Source organism: Sus scrofa, chromosome 1 (genome assembly GCF_000003025.6).
Source record: "Sus scrofa isolate TJ Tabasco breed Duroc chromosome 1, Sscrofa11.1, whole genome shotgun sequence".
Lineage (NCBI taxonomy): Eukaryota > Metazoa > Chordata > Mammalia > Artiodactyla > Suidae > Sus > Sus scrofa.
In genome coordinates, this window is record NC_010443.5 from 184,880,882 (window position 1) to 184,898,843 (window position 17,962).

General features: G+C 39.7%; 1 protein-coding gene across 15 annotated transcripts in view; it reads left to right on the forward strand.

Annotated features, from left to right (window-relative positions):
• KTN1 (kinectin 1) overlaps positions 674 to 17,962 on the forward strand; it is a 109,382-nt gene continuing 92,093 nt past the window's right edge. For 9 of the 15 annotated variants that reach the window (XM_021085523.1, XM_021085629.1, XM_021085751.1 and 6 more), the window contains exon 1: positions 679 to 1,061. The gene's annotated coding sequence lies outside the window, so the exon portion shown is untranslated. 15 annotated transcript variants of the gene reach the window in all.

Sequence of the window (17,962 nt, forward strand, 5' to 3'; positions counted from 1 at the left end):
TGATATCCGTTATTTAAAAATTGTTCTTGTTCCCCTCTGTCAGTAGGTAGGGAGAGGTGTTAGTGATGAGTCCTAATTTTATGTATCTCTATCCATACACTAAAAGGGTTTGAATCATTTTTGAGCTCCCATAACGTTTGAGGAGAGCTTGTAATGTTTTGTATATGTTCTGGGCAATGCCTGGCATTCTGGGAGAGATTGTTAAGCAGTAAGTAATGATAATCAACACATCTCATTTGCCAGTGACCAGGAAGACAGCTGTCATTCTTGTAGCAAGAGCAAACTAATAAGCAGGGATTCTGGCCAACCTCTTCTTTCCGCTTCGGATTCTAGTTATTTGCCGGGGCTTAATGAATGGCCACCAGCTGGCAGACACAACAGCTACACAATATTTGCACACAATTATTTGGGTCGGTTTAAAATTTCTCTCTCTTTGACGCCAGTTTTGCCCAAAGGAGAATTCAGCAACTCTGGAGACAGAGGAACGGAAGATTCCGTTTTCTAGAGATTTGTGGGGAGGAATCTGGAATGGGCTAAGTGAAATCGAGTACTATTTGCTTAATGCTTAAAAAAAAAAAAAAAAAAAAAAAATCCAGTCTCGGGGCCCAGGTGGTGCTTCTGTAGGCGGGCATGCAAGACGAAACCAGCTTTTCGGGAAGGAGAGAGAGAGACTAGAGAGAGCAGGGCTCTCGCGCAGGAAGGGAATTCCACTGAGCCTCGAGACCCGGGGCTCCCACCCTCCACCGAGACGTTATCTCGGGAGGAAAGCCGCGGAATCCCGAGCCAGCGGGACGCTGGGACTTACCCAAGCTCACAGCAGAGCGCGCGGGGGTCGGGGCGGCGACTCCTGTCCCTTTAAGGGGCTGGTCTCCGGGCACCGCCGGCCCAGACGCCGGGACGTGCCGGGGCCGCCCCGCCCCGCCCCGAAGCCGCCCGTTTCCTGCCTGGCAGCGCGACGGCACCTGAGCGACTGCGGCGGCGGCGGGGACTCGGAGCGCGCGGCCCGGGCCGTACTGCCGGCGCCGCCGCGTCTTCCCGGTCTCCTTTCCCGGCCGCTCAGGGTAAGAGAGAAAAGGCCCCGCTGGGCCCAGGCTCGGGCCGCGGGGACCGTGAGGGGGAGGGGGCGCCGGTCGCGGGGTCCCAGGCAGACTGGAGGGCCGCGCCTGCCGGGGGGCGCGGCCGCGGGGCCGGGACACCGTCCGCTGTCGCCCGCCGGGTAGGCCGCGGGCGCCGGGTGACCGCCGCCGGGCTTCTGCCTGGGCCGGGCCGCCCTGGCGGGCGGGCTCTGAGGGGCCTCTCGGCCTCGCCGGGCCGCCCCGGGCTCGACCCCGGTTCAGCCGCGGCGGCTGCTCCTGGCAGGTCTCCTGAGGGCGAGGTCGGCCGGAGAGGGCCCTGGGGTGACCGAGGCTCCTATTTTTAGCCAGGTGTGAGGGCCCCCAGCCGGGAAGGCGGATTACGGTCTCCACCGCCGGTGGACTGAGGGAGCGCGTCCCCGCCGGCGTCCCTGGGCCGGAGCTGGGCCACGCTTACGCCATGCTGGAATTCCAGCCCTCGCCGCTCTCGAGGGTCAGGGGGAACCGGCGCTCGCTTCTTCCCAGTGCTCTCACCCACCGCCCCGCGCTCTTCCGGGGTCCTGGAGAGGGGCCGTTGGGGATGGGAAGCAGCATGAGAGGAGAGTTTGGAAAAATGTGGGGACCGCCCTGGAGACGGGGGAAGTTATCCATCCTCTCCCTGAGGGGTGTGTCTTCCTTACTGTTTACCCCTCCCCCCTTTAGTTTCCAACAATGAGATTTTTGGCGTTGGGCACCTCGGCAGAACACCAAACTGGTAGCCGAGAGAAGTCGTACGGTGTGGGAGGTGCAGCCGCAGACGTTGGTTGTGAAGGAGCATGTGTGTACCAGATACCCGCAGCCCCAGACGCGGGAGCGGCATCCTAACCTGGGCCAGCTGCACCCTGATGTGGTTCAGGAGCGGGCTGTTGAATTTTAGCTGTTCCTTCTGGGAGCAAACAGGACTCTGAATTCATGCTTGGGCCTATACCAGTAAAGGATTCCCAAGCGGGTATCTGAATAAGCGCTGCTTAAAAAGCTACAGTTGAAGTTCGCTATTTAAAGTAGTGGGTTTTTTGAGGTGCTTTGTGGAAAACCTTGAGAAATGTGGACACCCATAGCCTGCTAAAGGTAGACACTTTAGGGTGAACTATGCACTCTGAATTGTGTAGGAACTGACTTAAAGTTTGAATTCTTGCTTAAGTTGCACTTCTCCCTATCTCACCCAGCAGCCACATGGCATCACTCTCTCCAATTTGGCTGAAATCCCGCTGATGAGACTGGTATGATTGTCCCAAGAATAACACTGGAGCACTTTTGAGTGGATCTGTGTTTTGGGTAGACATGCCTTGCTATAGACGTTCATATTTAATTTGTTGTCTCATAAGCAAGCCCCCCCCCACCCCGGGTCAGGTATCTAACAAGAAGTAACTGGGTTTATTATTTGTAGGTTCTAAGAAAAATTCATTAATTCACCCGTCTTTCCCTCCCCCCAACACTGAGTTAGAAAAATGTCACATCTTATTTTGCAGCATTAGCAGTGTAACTGCCTCTGTGAGGTGCACTTAGAGAATGAGGTGTTCTGTTTACCTTTCTTGAGATTTGTACTGAAACTTAAGATACAACAAAAGCCTAATGAAAATTTTTCTTAAAAATATTAAGCACTTTAAAATTATAAAGGATATTGAGTATTATTTACCCTTTCTTGATGACTCAGGGTCAGTATTATGAATGATTAATTAAAATCATTAATTTATGATTTTGTTTCTAGTTTAGTTTTTTCTATATCCTCCACAAACATTAGTTAGTAGTCTCTTGTACTTGATGCAATTATTTTCTTGGATCTCTTACCCTAAGCCTCCTTCTAATTTATAGGCTTTAATCTGCTTTTAGGAGGGAGAACATTTTAATAATTCGATGTTAAATGACTGTGTGGTTTTTATAAAGGGCCTGAGAAGTGAAAGCTTTTTTTGAGTCTTAACTTCTAAAGGACCTGTGTTAAGAGTATTACTGTTGTTAAATTCTTAACTTGAATTTTACTTGAAATGTATGGAAGATGTATTTTTAATTGGATGCTTATTATAATTTTTTATAGCAAAGGAAGCTTTAATCTAAAAGATCTCACAATACTTTGTAAAAAATTTAAATTGTAGTAAACGTAGTGGACCAGGTCTCTTAGGAATGTGACCTAATGTGTAATAAGGAAATGCAGAGAGAGACCATGCTTTATAAGAACATTCAAATATATGGGGGTAACATAAGCTGCTTTTTCTGTGTACTGTTTATGTTTTCAGTTATTTTGAAGGTAAATCCAGAGTATACCCAGAGACTAGAAGCACGTATCTATTTCTTTAGTTACTATTTACTCTTTTCATAAATAAAATTGAGTTTTGTTGTTCCCTTTATTCATTTTTTTTGAACATGACTTTGGATATTCTTATCTTAAAAATGTTTTATGTACAAAGCACAGGAAAAACACTGATTTAGGAAAGAATATAAGCCTTTTTTCTATAAGCAAAATTAAACAGAAAGGGAAAAACCTTGAATATCATGACTAAGGATTTTGACTTAACTTCTGTATGTGAGCTCTAGAAAGAGAAAAGTAATGATGTTTTATAACTGTTTGCTTGTCAGACTGTTGAATTGGTGTTAAATGTCTCAGTCTTTGAGAGAGATGGCAGTGTAAACCATTTAGGCTTTTTAAATTAATTTAATTATTAAATAGTATAGGTTTTTAAATTGGTTTTATGTTAAAAAGATAAAATAGGCAAAATGTATACTTTTAGTCCTGAAAGTAGTTTTAGTAATGTCTCCAATAGGAATCTAGTATTCCTAGGAAATGTGTAAGAAATATTCAACTCCTTTTTAAAAAGTTATGATTTGGTATTTTACCTATCACCTTAATGACTATAGGCTGATTAAGAACTTTTAACTTTAAGTCTAGTTTCAGCAAAGTGCTTGTACACTAAGTGGAACTTAAATGAATTGTTTACACTTCTTTCCAGGACATTGTTTTTTTGGGTTTCTCTTCTCACTAATTGCTCTCCTCATTCTGTCTTTATGATTCGTTCTCATTCTTGAAGTGCTCAATCCTTGGTTCATTTTTCTTTTTATATTCCTCTGGTAATTTCTTCCAGTGTCATGGTTTTAAATACCCATATGCTGATGGCTCCCATTTTTATACCCCCAGCCCAGACTTAGTTCTTATATTCCATACACCTTGTTCTGAATTTCCACTTGGATTTGAAGTATTCAACTCAAACTAAATTGCATATTCCTCTTTAAACCTGCCTTAGATGCAGTCTAATCTATCTTGTTAGATGTCAGCTCTACCCATCATTCAAGTGAAAAAAATGTTGGAGTCATTTTGACTTATCTCATTCACACTTGGCATTCTTGGTTCTGTCTTATCTTGAAAATAGATCGAGAATCAAATAACTTCTTAACACCTCCGTTGCTCACCAGGCTGGTCTAAGCCATTGTACTCTCTTGCCTACACTTCTGCAGTTAACCTCCTAACAGCTTTCTCTGCTTCTATCTTAGCTCCCTGCAGTTTCTTTTCCAGCGCAGCAACCAGATCTTATCACTTCTCTCAAAACACTTATGGTCTACAAGGTCTTATAGACTCTGGGTACTCCTCTTCTCCCCATCTCCCTTTACCTTTCTTATGTTAGTTACTACTCTGCTCCCTGCTTACTTCACTCCAGCCTCACTGGCTGTCTTAGGCCCTAATACACTGGCTGTTGCCTCTCCTTGAATCACTGTTTCTGTGAGGTATTTGCATGACCAATTCTCTTGTCTCCTTCAAATCTTTTTTTTTTAGGGCTGCGTCCATGGTATATGGAGGTTCCCAGTCTAGGGGTCGAATTGGAGCTGTTGCCACTGGCCTACGCCACAGCAACAGATCTGAGCCTCATCTACGACCTATACCATAGCTCACGGTAACGCTGGATTCTTAACCCACTGAGTAAGGCCAGGTACTGAACCTGAGTCCTCAGAGATGCTAGTCAGATTTGTTTTTGCTGAGCCATGACAGGAACTCCCTCAAATCTTTGTTCTTTTCTTTTCTTTTTTTTTTTTTTTTTTTTTTTTTTTTTTGTCTTTTTAGGGTCGCACCATGGCATATGGAGGTTCCTAGGCTAGGGGTCTAATCGGAGCTGTAGCTGCCAGCCTACTCCAGAGCCACAGCAGCACCAGATCTGAGCCTCATCTTCGACCTACACCACAGCTCACAGCAACGACGGATCCTTAGCCTACTGAGTGAGGTCAGGGATCGAACCCGCAACCTCATGGTTCCTAGTTGGATTTGTTTCTGCTGTGTCATAACGGGAACTCCAAATCTTTGTTCTTAAAATATTTTTCAAAAAGGTCTGCCTTGCTGTTTGAAGCTTGTACTTCCCTACTTATCCCTGTATCCTCATCTGTTTTCCATAGCACTTGTCACCTTCCAACAAGCTATAATATTTTCTTGTTGTATTTATTATCTCTTCTTTCTGTCCCCAGACATACACTGTAATGTAACCTCTCTGAGGACAGGGCTTTTTGTTTTGTTTATTGATGGGTCCTAAGTGTTTAGGGCAGTGCTTGGTACATAGCAAGTAAGGGCTCAGTAAAGATGTATTAATTACAAATGAATTAAAATCTTTACCCTTCAGTTTTTTGTTTTTTTTTAAACTGTGGTAGATACTGCATCCTTGGACACATGTAGTTTTTAGTTTGTTCCTTTCCTAGGAATACTCAAAGAGTGGAAGAAAAGTGGCAGGGAACCTTCGGGACCCCTGCTGGAGGGAGTGATGTTCGAGTGTGGTGGAGACCTTGTTAACTGCCCTGCATGATTAGGACCGTTGGTTAGGTAATTTTAAAAATGGCTTACAGCAAGAACTCAAGGTTTCTGTGCACTTTGTTTCAACTTTTGGATTTACTATTATTTTCCTGTCTTTTTATTTGGGCCAACCTCTTGTCTTTGATGAGGGGTCTCCTGATCTGTTTTCCATACGGCATACCCTAAAAGCATTGTCTATGATTTCTAATATATATTTTCTTTTTATGGCCATACCCATAGCACATGGAAGTTCTGCGGCCAGGGAATGAATCCAATTCTCCTGATCCTTTAACCCACTGCCCCAGGCTGGGATCTAGTTTGTGCCTCTGCAGAGACCCCAGCTGCTGCAGTTGGTTTCTTAAACCAATGCACAACAGTGGGAACTCCTTTTTTTTTTTTTAAAGTAGAATGAAAATGTAGGCACTGAGAAACTTTCAAATTTCAAAGTCAATCTAGATTTTTCCAACCCTTCATCAAGGCCTTCCGAAAGAATTAACTTAGTTTTCTTAGAAATAACAGCTTTGTCTTTATTCTCACATTTAATCAATTTATGAATATAAGTGAACATATAGGAGAGTAGGTTGCTAGCCAGAAGCATTTAGGTTTCTGTACATATCAGTCTGTGTATTTTTACCAAGGAGGGAAATATTTAATCCAGTGAAAAGTTCTTTAAGAGCTTCTGTAATGAATAGTTTTCATGGGGTCCATAGGGTCCTAGTTGCCTGCCATTACTAGAGAATGTCATTTATCTACCTTTCTCTATTTTGACTCTGATATCTAGAGATTTCAGAACTTACATGATTTTTAGTTACATTAGATTGTCTATCAAGAGACCTGATGTTATGTTACATTCTCTTTGGAAAATGTGGAGTGATTATTATTTATTCTTACACAATGAGTCATTTAAATTGCCAGGGAAACAATCTGATCTGGAAGTCAGCAGTTAAGAGACCTACAGGTCTTAGACCTTATTAATTCTAAGGTTCTATGCAAGTTTCTTATTGCTCTTTATCTTTTTATCACTTTATTTATATAATATTTATACAATATGTGGTATAAATTGAAAAAGTATGGGTAGTAGGGAGTCGGAAGAACTGACTTTGAAATTGGTTTTTCTGGAGTTCCCGTCGTGGCACAGTGGTTAACGAATCCGACTAGGAACCATGAGGTTACAGGTTCGATCCCTGCCCTTACTCAGTGGGTTAAGGATCCGGCGTTGCCGTGAGCTGTGGCGTAGGTTGCAGACACGGCTCAGATCTGGCGCTGCTGTGGCTCTGGCGTAAGCCTGCGGCTACAGCTCCGATTTGACACCTGGCCTGGGAACCTCCATATGCCACAGGAGCGGCCCAAGAAATAGCAAAAAAAAAAAAGACCAAAAAAAAAAAAAAAAGAAATTGGCTTTTCTAGTTAATAAATGCTACTTGCTGTGTGTGTGGATTTTACCTGCCCGAGACTCATTTGCCTTGCTTATGTTAGTAGTTTCTGCATAAGTGATAGCTAACATTAGAGTGCTCATTTGCTCCAAGGCTTTGTAAACACTTTTTGTATGGTATCATATTTAATCTTCTCCACAGCCTTATGAGATAGGTAGTATTGGGTGGAAATGAGGGAGGCAAGTTAAATAGTTTGTCCAAAGACACAGAGCAAATAAAAGGAGGACTCTGAATTTGAACTAGGTATTCTGACCCTAGAGCCCATTCTCATCCATTGACCTGTTTTGTAAGAATGCTCTCTGGAAAAACCAAAAACCAAAAAACGCTATCCATTTGCAGCTATCTGATGTTAGGTATTAGAAAGCTACATTAAGTTTATAAAGATTTCTTTTCCCTGGAGTTAGAGGATTAACTCTTAAAGTTAGTGACTTAAATTCAAGAACTTAAAAGTTTTCCAAGTAGAGAAAATAATAAAAGCTGCTTAAAACCAAAGGCCATAAAATATTTTACGTAGATAGCTATAGGTAGGCTATGAGCCTTTGAATTTACAAGAAATTTTTTCAGTCTTAATTCCTGTGTATGTGCATTCAATTATTAACATGTGATCTTATAGGTGTTGTTCAGTGGTTGTTTCAGAAAGGCCCACCCTAATCATCAAACACATGTCCTCTTTATTTTATTTTATTTTATTTTTTGTCCTTTTGCTATTTCTTTGGGCCGCTCCTGCGGCATATGGAGGTTCCCAGGCTAGGGGTCGAATCGGAGCTGTAGCCGCCAGCCTACGCCAGAGCCACAGCTTCTCGGGATCCGAGCCACGTCTGCAACCTACACCACAGCTCACGGCAACGCCGGATCCTTAACCCACTGAGCAAGGGCAGGGATCGAACCCTGCAACCTCATGGTTCCTAGTCGGATTCGTTAACCACTGCGCCACGACGGGAACTCCTCCTCTTTATTCTTTGTCTCAGCCTTATTTTTCTTCACTGCATCCATTATTACCTAACATTATGTATAATATATGCTTATTTATTTAATACCTGTTTAACCTGTAAGAATATAAGCACTATGAGGTGGGAACTTGTCCTGTTCACCACTGTGAACCGTATTTCTGGCACTTACATAGTGCTCACCTTATTTTTGGCTACACCTGTGGGATGCAGAAGTTCCTGGGCCAGGGATGGAACCTGTGTTGCCGTAGTGGCCTGAGCCACAGCAGTGACAATGTTGGATTCTTAATCTGCTTAGCCACCAGGGAACTCCAAGTGCTTACTTTAATGAGTGAATAAATTGCTTGGTGTTTGAAAATGACTGGGAGTCTTCTGCTTTACTTGTCCTTTGTGCTGTTATCCTTCTCCATTAGCATGGCTAGTTGACTTACATGGAATGCTGAGTAAAGTGAGACTTCAAGAATAAGGGTTTCAGATTTACTCATGAGAGTGGAATGGAAGACAAAATTTAAGCAAAAATCCTTCTATGCTTAGTACCAGTTAATCTTGTTGATCAGTAATATAAGTGTTCTGAGTGAAATATGTACAGTAATTATTTGGTGATTGCATATGTTTAGATCTAGTTATCCGTGAAATAAATTTGAACAGGCTAAGCTGTACATTGAAAGCTCCCCAATGTTCTGAGCACAGTGTTGTTGAGCATTTAAGATGTTACCTTAATTTTTTTTTTTTTTTTTTTTCTTTTTAGGGCTGCACCCGTGGCATATGGAGGTTCCCAGGCTATGGGTCGAATTGCCACAGCCACAGTAACATGGGATCCGAGCTGCATCTGTGACCTATACCACAGCTCACTCCTCAACCCACTGAGCAAGGCCAGGGATTGAACCTGCAACCTCATTGTTACTAGTCTGGTTTGTTAACCACTGAGCCACGATGGGAACTCCATAACTTTAAATGTTTAATATCCACAAAAAGGTTGAATTCATTTATGTTCTGACCTGTACTTGATTAGTTTATTGAAGTCATGTTCATTTAAAATGTGCTCCATAATTATTTTACCTAGTTTTCATAATCTGGATATCTCAGGTTGGCTGAACTTGATTTCTGTGAAATGAATTTCTCAAGCTTCACATGATTTGGTATTTTCATTTCTGGGTTCAGTTTCAGTTATTGAGGTGTATTTTTCTTTTTTTTTTATATTTGTTTATTAACTCTATATAAATGAGATCCTTCTGTCTGAGTTTACTTGCAACTTCCTTTTTCTCCGTCAACTTTATTTTCCATGTTGTATGTAGCTCTAATTCATTCACTCTCACTTCTGCATGGAATTTCATTATATGAGTATTTTCCAATATATTTATTATCTTTTGGTAGGCATCTGAGTTGTTTTCAGTTTTTTTTTGCTATTATAAACAATACTGCTGTGAATACTTTATACAGGTCTATTGGTGCACTTACATCCATACCGTCTCTAGGATAGTGTTTTAAAAAACTTTTTTATTACTACTTACAGTAGGAAATAAATTTTACATGATGAGACTCAGTACATTATCAGATACACATATAAAACCAAAAGTTTCTTGGGAAAAGAGAAACCTTATATAATAAAATAGTAACACTAATCAAGACTTACTAAATTGTTTTTTGCTACCCACTAATGTGTTGAGATTTGCCCTTTGAATAAATTGTTTTGGACCTTATATCCAGCTGAGTGGAATTGCTGAATTGTAGGAGAGGTACATTTTCAGCTTTACTCCAGGTAGTGGTGAATTGTTTTCCACTATAATTGTACCAGTTTATTCCTCTCACTGGTTCTTGCCTATGCAGTTGACCCTTGAACAACTTGGCAGGGGGTAGGAATCCTGACCCTCTAAAAAAAGAGAGAAAAGAGTTCCCTGGTGGCCCAAAGGTTAAGAATCCAGCATTGATAGTGCCATGGCTGGGGTCACTGCTGTAGTGAAGATTTAGTCCCTGGCCTGGTAACTTCCTCATGCCGGGGTGTGTGTGTGTGTGTGTGTGTGTGTGTGTGTGTGTGTGTGTGTGTCAGAGAGAGAGAGAGATTGTGTGCGCACATGCGCAAGTGCTCCCCCCCAACAAAGGAAACGAAAAAGGACCTTCTATGCAGTTGAAATTCTACCTGTAATTTATAGTTGGCCCTCTGTATCCCTTGTTCCTCCCAGCCCATGGTTTAACATCTTACAGATTAAACCAACTGCATATTGTATAGTATTGAGGTATCTACTATTAAAAAAAAAAACCTGTGTGTAAGTAGACTCTCACATTTCAAACCTGTGTTGTTCTTGATATTGGTAAATAGTGAAGTTAGATAGCCTTTTGAGTATGAATTGCTAATTTATAGGTTTTGCATTTTTACTTACTGAGAGGAGGTATCTTTTCAAATGTTTGCTGGCCATTTTTGTTTCCTTTTCTCAGAAGTGGCTGTTCATTTTCTGGTTGGGTTTTTCTTTTTGATGATAGTATTTCTTTATATGTTGTGAATACTAATTCTTTGCTAATCACATGTCACAAATGTCTTTTCCTGCTTTGTGACTTGTCTTTTTCACTTTCTTATGGTTTCTTTGTTATTTTTGGCCATGCCTGTGGCATGAGGAAGTTTCTGGGCCAGGGATTGAACCTGTGCTGCAGCAGACACCTGAGGCACAGCAGCAACAACACCAGATCCTTAACCTACGCAGCTACCAGGGAACTCCAAAGTTAAACATTTTAATTTATTTGAATTTCTCAGGATTTTCCTTTTACGATTTGTACTTTGTGTCGTATTTAAGAAATCCTTCCCTACCTCAAAGTTATAAAGATACTTTTGCATGTTGTCTTATAAAGTTTAATGTTGCCTTTCACAGTTCTTTCTTGGGAATTGTTTTTTGTTTCTTCCCTTTATGCTGCTGTTTTCTCCAAAATTCCATTAGCATTTTAGTTTGTATATTTAAGGGCTAAAATGTGTGAATTTAGTAGATGCTTTGAAATAAATCTCTGAGTTATTAGTATTGTGTAATGCTGGCTTTTAGAAAAATAAGAATATTAAGCTATGGAGAGTTATCCAGTAAACTCTGATGTCTTCACTCTTGCCTAACTTCCATATGACAGTATAAGGGATTTGTGAACATTTCATTGATGCCAGTGTTTGCATGTGGTTTTCTTAAGTTGTTATGGACATTTGTTGTGAATAGTCTGGTTAGTTATTTCCTTTAAGTTGCTGTTCTTTGTGCTTGGTGTTTTGCAGTTTTGCCATAGTGCCCTGTAAGCTTGGACCTACTTCTCTGTATCTGACTAGCACTCAGAGTATACATATAATCTAAGGAATTAGATCTTTCTTCAGTTTTGGAAAATTCTCAGCTCTTTAAATATTGCTTCTGGGAGTTCCCATTGTGGCACAGCGGAAACGAATCCGACTAAGAACCATGAGATTGCAGGTTTGATCCCTGGCCTTGCTCAGTGGATTAAAGATCTGGGGTTGCGGAGTTCCCGTTGTGGCGCAGTGGTTAACGAATCCGACTAGGACCCATGAGGTTGCGGGTTCGGTCCCTGCCCTTGCTCAGTGGGTTAACGATCCGGCGTTGCCATGAGCTGTGGTGTAGGTTGCAGACGCGGCTCGGATCCTGTGTTGCTGTGGTTCTGGCGTAGGCCAGTGGCTACAGCTCCACTTGGACCCCTAGCCTGGGAACCTCCATATGCCGCGGGAGCGGCCCAAGAAATATCAAAAAGACAAAAAAAAAAAAAAAAAAAAAAAAAAGATCTGGGGTTGCTGTGAGCTGTGGTGTAGGTTGCAGACTCGGCTTGGATCTGGTGTTGCTGTGGTTGTGGCTTAGTCTGGCAGCATAGCTCCAATTCGACCCCTAGCCTGGGAACCTCCATATGCTGCAGGTTCGGCCCTAAAAAAAAAAAAAGACAAGTATTGCTTCTGTTATTTTCACTTTTCTTCTCTTTTGGTAGACCTGTGTTGGGGTCTCTTAGTTTATCCTCTTATTTCAATTGCTCTTTCAGTTTTTTTTCTCTTTATTTTTCTGTGGCTTGTACTAGATGAATTTGGTACCATTTACATTTTTCTTTTGCTTCTGTCCGATCTAAAGTTTATTTTGTTTATTGATTCTGCGTGCCAGTATTTACCGTTTTCATTTCTTAAATTTGGAATTGTTTTTTCATATACACCTGCCAGTTTCATTTCTCCCTGTTATAGCTTTATACCCTTAAAAAAAGGTTGTAAAAAATTCTTTATCTCTTTGACATCTTCAACATGTTCAAAGTTAAAAATTTGTCAGACTGTTTCATAAAGTTAATACCGTCTAGCATGATCCCTCCCATCATCCTCATTAAATTTCTTCCTATGTTTTGAAGTATTGGTTTATCAGGTTTATTTTGAGTGGAGTTTTGTTTACTTATTATAGTCTTTTTTTTCTCAGGATCATTGCAACTCCCGCTCCCCCAAATTATATATTTTTTTAACTGTTTCTGCCTGACCCACTGTTTTTTTTGGTCACAAAATAGGTTTGTTCTGGAACAGTTAAAAAAGAAAAAAAAAAAAAAGCAAAGTGGAGAGAAGTATTTCTAAAAAGAAATTATATACTGAGAAAGAGGGAGGTAAGAATGTATTTTATGTGTGTATATAGTATGTAAATATAGCTCATCTTTAGAAGAATATTGAATGAAATCTAAAAAATGACAGTTAAGGGGAGAGAAGCGTAGTGTAGAAGAGTACAAGGGTACAGTTTATGATCTGAATTTTCCTTTTTCTTTAGATTTGACTTTGGAGCCATGTAAATATTTTACATAGTTATATTAAAAATTTTTAAAAATCCCTAAAATCAAAAGTAAATGAAAAAATGAATTTTACGTATATTTACATGATGGACACCAGAGTGTAACTATGTCAAGTGACTTTAAGATGTGCTAACTTGACTGTAGTATATCCCCTTTGGAATATACTCTGGGAAGAGAGTGGAGGAAGGATGGCTAAAAAGGAAAACAAATCTTGAACTATTATAATTTGGTGATAATATGTAGATAGTTATTTCAATACTGTATAATGTGGGTATTGTGGGCTATATGAAAAGAGTGAATATGTTGGTTTTGTTGAAAACTTAGGTTTTCAGCATTATTTAAAGGAAATAAAATTTTTCATTTGGCAGCAGAGTTTTCAAGAATGAATTCAAGCCGTTAAACAAAGGATACGTATATTGAGTCCCCAAGTTTGAAACAACAAGCAACAGGATTTCACATAGCAAGGGATCAATGCTACCATGAAAAAGAAAAAAATGATCCAGCCTGAGTTGGACTAGCAAGGGATACCTTTATTCCAAATCAGACCAAAGAAACATAAAATGGGAGTTCCCATTGTGGTTCAGTGGAAATGAATCCAACTAGTATCCATGAGAATGCAGGTTCGATCCCTGGCCTTGCTCAGTGGGTTGGGGCTCTGGCGTTGCTATGACTTGTGATCAAGGTCACAGACACATCTTGGTTCCAGAGTTGCTGTGGCTGCGGTTGTGGTGTAGGCCAGCAGCTGTAGCTCCAATTTGACCCCTAACTTGGGAACTTCCATATGCCATGGGTGTGGCCTGAAAAAGGGGGAAAAAAAAAAAAAGAAGAAGAAAAGAAAAGAAAGAAAAAAGAATAAAGAAACAAAAGATTAGTGAAATCATTTAGTAGGAATAAAATCATACTTTAAGGCTTAAAGGTTTTAATTGATTGTAGTCATAACAAATTGGTATGATATTAAAATCAGATTTGTTCTATAGAGTTGAATAACACCCAACGAGATTAAAAGAGGGCAGATTTGATCACTGAATAAGAGCACTGAGTTGAGCTTCAAAAAACAAGATTATAATAGGAAGAAATGAAGACTTCTAATAAGGATACTTCTATGCCAAACACTAAAATAATGAAAAATAAAAAAGATATGGCCGAGCCCCAAACTAAGATAAACATGTCCCTAAGTCAGAAACTAAAAATCGAACTAGTAATTCATACCTAAAGTGGAATGTAGGGAATAAAGAATGGGGAGGATGGGTGGATACTGGCTCTACAGTAAGCAGAAAGTCAGAGAAGTTCAGCTCCTAAGGATAACAGCAACAGAGCAGAACCAGGTTTGGTGCACCCAGAAGTGGGCATGGGACTAGGATGTGTTCTAGTATCAATAGGAACTCACAGATTAAACATATTTAACTTGTTTCAATTCATTAGTTACTGTGTTACTGATGTTCACATTGTTTCCCATCCTGTTTCTTTGCTCTGTCTTGGAATAAAGGTATCCCTTGCTAGTCCAACTCAGGATGGATCATTTTTTTCGTTTTCGTAGTAGCTTTGGTATCCCTTGCTATGTGAACTCTTGTTGCTTGTCATTTCAAACTTGGGGAATAAATATATGTATTGCTTAATGGCTTGAATTCATTCTTGAAAACTCATTAATTCTTTTCTACATGTAAACTTTATTTTTTAAACTTGAAGTATAGTTGGTTTATAATGTTTGAAGTGTACAGCAAAGTGATTCAATTATATAAATAAATATATTTTCAGATTCTTTTCCATTATAGGTTATTACAAGATACTGAATATAGTTGCGTGTGCTATATCATAGGTCCTTGTTGTTTTATCTTTTTTAGGTATAGCGTGTATCTGTTAAAACATTTCCATTCTTTTTTTTTTTTTTTTTTTTTGTCTTTTTAGGGCCACACCCACGGCACATGGAGGTTCCCAGTCAAGGGATCATATTGGAACTGTAGCTGCTGGCCACAGCCACAGCCACGCCAGATCTTTAACCCACTGAGTGAGGCCAGGGATCAAACCTGTGACCTCATGAATACTAGTCAGATTCTTTTCTGCTGAGCCATGACGGGAACTCCTTTCCATTAATTTTTAGTGGGAAATTGTGTTGCATCTCAACCAGTTTTCATACACAGGAAAATATTAATCTAGCAATGAAGATGAATTTCCAAAGTTTAAGGAACACTTTGAAAGTAAATAAATACACTTTGAACTTAAAAGGTAATGTGGTAAAATGAAGGTGTATTGTAATTGACAAATGAGGAAGAGAAAACTTGGTAGTGATGGTGGTTGATGGGATGCAATTCTTTGGAGTTCTTTTTATATAATTTTCTTCACCAATTTAAACCTTTTGGAGCTCAGGGTTATCTTATATTCATTCTGCACTTAAAAGTCAAATTGTGGGAGTCCCCTGATAGCCTAGTGGTTAAGGACTTGGCATTATCACTGCTATGGCTCAGGTAACTGCTGTGGCACGGGTTTGATCCTGGCCTGGGAACTTCAGCATGCCGTGAGTATGGCTGTGGAGTAGGGGAGAAAAGAGAGTCAGATTGTGGTGTAGGTAAGTACCTTCAGTGGACTAAAGGTCAAACACAAGTCCTTTAAGGAATATGGAACTAAAATACAGGCAGAAAATAGTGCAGAGTTGTAGGATATCATGGCTTTGCATCCCTCTTGTTTGGCATTACGTACATAAAGCAGATGTTCTCAGTTCATCCAAATGTGTGTAGTACATGAATATATATGATGTATTCCAACTGAAAATCATTATGTTGATTAATTTATTGTGTCTTTAGCTGAAATTATAATATTGAAATTTTATTCTCTCTCTTTTTTTTTTTTTTTTTTTTTTTTTTTAATTTTTCGGGGCAGACTCATGGCATACGGCGGTTCCCAGGCTTGGGGTTGAATCGGAGCTACAGCTGCCGGCCTACGCCACAGCCACACACGATTTGAGATGCCTCTGTGACCTACACCACAGCCCACGTCAACGCTGGATCCTTAACCCAGTGAGCAGGGATCAAACCTGCATTCTTATGGATGCTAGTCAGATTCATTTCTGCTGAGCCACGATGGGAACCCCCTGAAAATTTATTCTTTATAGAATATTTATTTTGTGTGTGTTTCCGGCAAATAGTAACTAATAGTAAAAAAGGCTGTTTGAAAGGTAGTACTTTTCAAGAGTCACTTGATATAAACCTGTTAACTGAACAGTTAATTATGTGAGGTAGGTCTGTAGGTTGAAATAAAATGGTTTCCCTCCTTATCTGAGATAGCTGTTGGAATTCCTGCTGTTCCAGCTGGGTAACTGAAAGAGTTGGTAGCAAAGGATAAATAGAAATCTTATTTTATGAAACATTTTAGTTGATCTATCCTTTGTTCTTTTGTGTTTAGCACATCTTTATAAACTGGCAAGTTTGTCTTATCATTATCCAGGTAATTGATTAAAATGTTAATAAGGTCAGGAAAAGAATAGAGCCTTTGGTACATGGTTAGTGTTCTCTCTAAACTATTAATTGGCAACTTTAGGATATGATTATTTAACCTTTTAAATATTTTCTGATTTCTACTCCTTCAGCCATATTTTAGTCCTTACCTATCTTGTCTCCAAGGATAGCTTGTTTACTTTACCAAGCGTTTTGCCAAAATATGGTGTTTTACAATGTATAGTAGGTTTTACAGATTTAGTAAGTCTTTTATTTAAAAAAAAAAGCATTGAAGTGACTTGTTTGTAGTGAATGACTTTTGATGTTCTAAATTTTTTACTTAGTGATATTCTCTGTTTACCCACAATGAATTCACTAATTTTAATTAGACTGCTTTGTGCTATTTTTAGTATATGACCAGTTTTTACTTTTGTTTTTGATTTTAACCTTTTTAGGCATCTTCTAATAATGGCGAAAGAAGAAGTCTTTCATGTTTCTTGGAATGTGTACTGTCTGTTGAAGGCAGTACTGTTTCTGTCTTTGAGGTTGTTGTGTAAATATGGTTTCTAAACAGTGTTCAGAGCAGGATGGCCATAGAATAAGGACCTCTAATTGTGACTATGACTACATTTTTTTTTCTGGCTTTGTTGAGATATAATTGAGATAATAACATTGTGTAAGTTTATTAGCAGCTTTGAAGTTTATAATACATTATTGTTTGTTATAGTCCCTGCTGAACATTAGATCTCTAGGATTTTTTTAAATGTACTAGTTGCAAGTTTGTACCCTCAAAAAACATCCCCCCAAATCCCCAGATAATGTGTAACCACTATTCTATGGTTTCTGCAGTTCATTTTTTTTTTTTTTTTTGAATTACACATGTAAATGGTACCATACAGTATTGGTCTTACTCTGTCTTATTTAGCGTAATGCTGTCATGATTTTGATTTTGCGAGAAGCAGGATTTTCTTCTTTCTCATGGCCAAATAATATTACATTGTATACATGTACCACACTTTATCTTTTCATCTGTCAGTGAACTCTTAGGTTGTTGCCATGTCCTAGCTATTGTAAATAGTGCTTCAGTGAACATTAGGGTGTAGATATCTTTTGACAATACTGATTTCATTTCCATTGGATATTTACCCAGGGGAACTGGGTTTGCTGGATTATATGGTAATTCTATTTTTAATTTTTTGAATAACCTCCATACTATTTTCCACGGTGGCTGTACCAATTTACATTCCCTCCACAGTGCACAAGATTCTTTTTTCTCCATATTCTTGTCAACACTTACCTCTTATCTTTTTGATAATAGCCATTCTAACAGGTGTAAGGTGATACCTTATTGTAGTTTTTATTTGCATTTTTTCCCGTGAGCAATGATATTGAGCACCTTTTCATGTACTATTGGCCATGTGTATATTTTTGTCGGAAAACTGTCCATTCAGGTCATTTGCCCATTTTTAGTTTTTTTTTGGCTATTGTGTGAAATTCCTTATATATT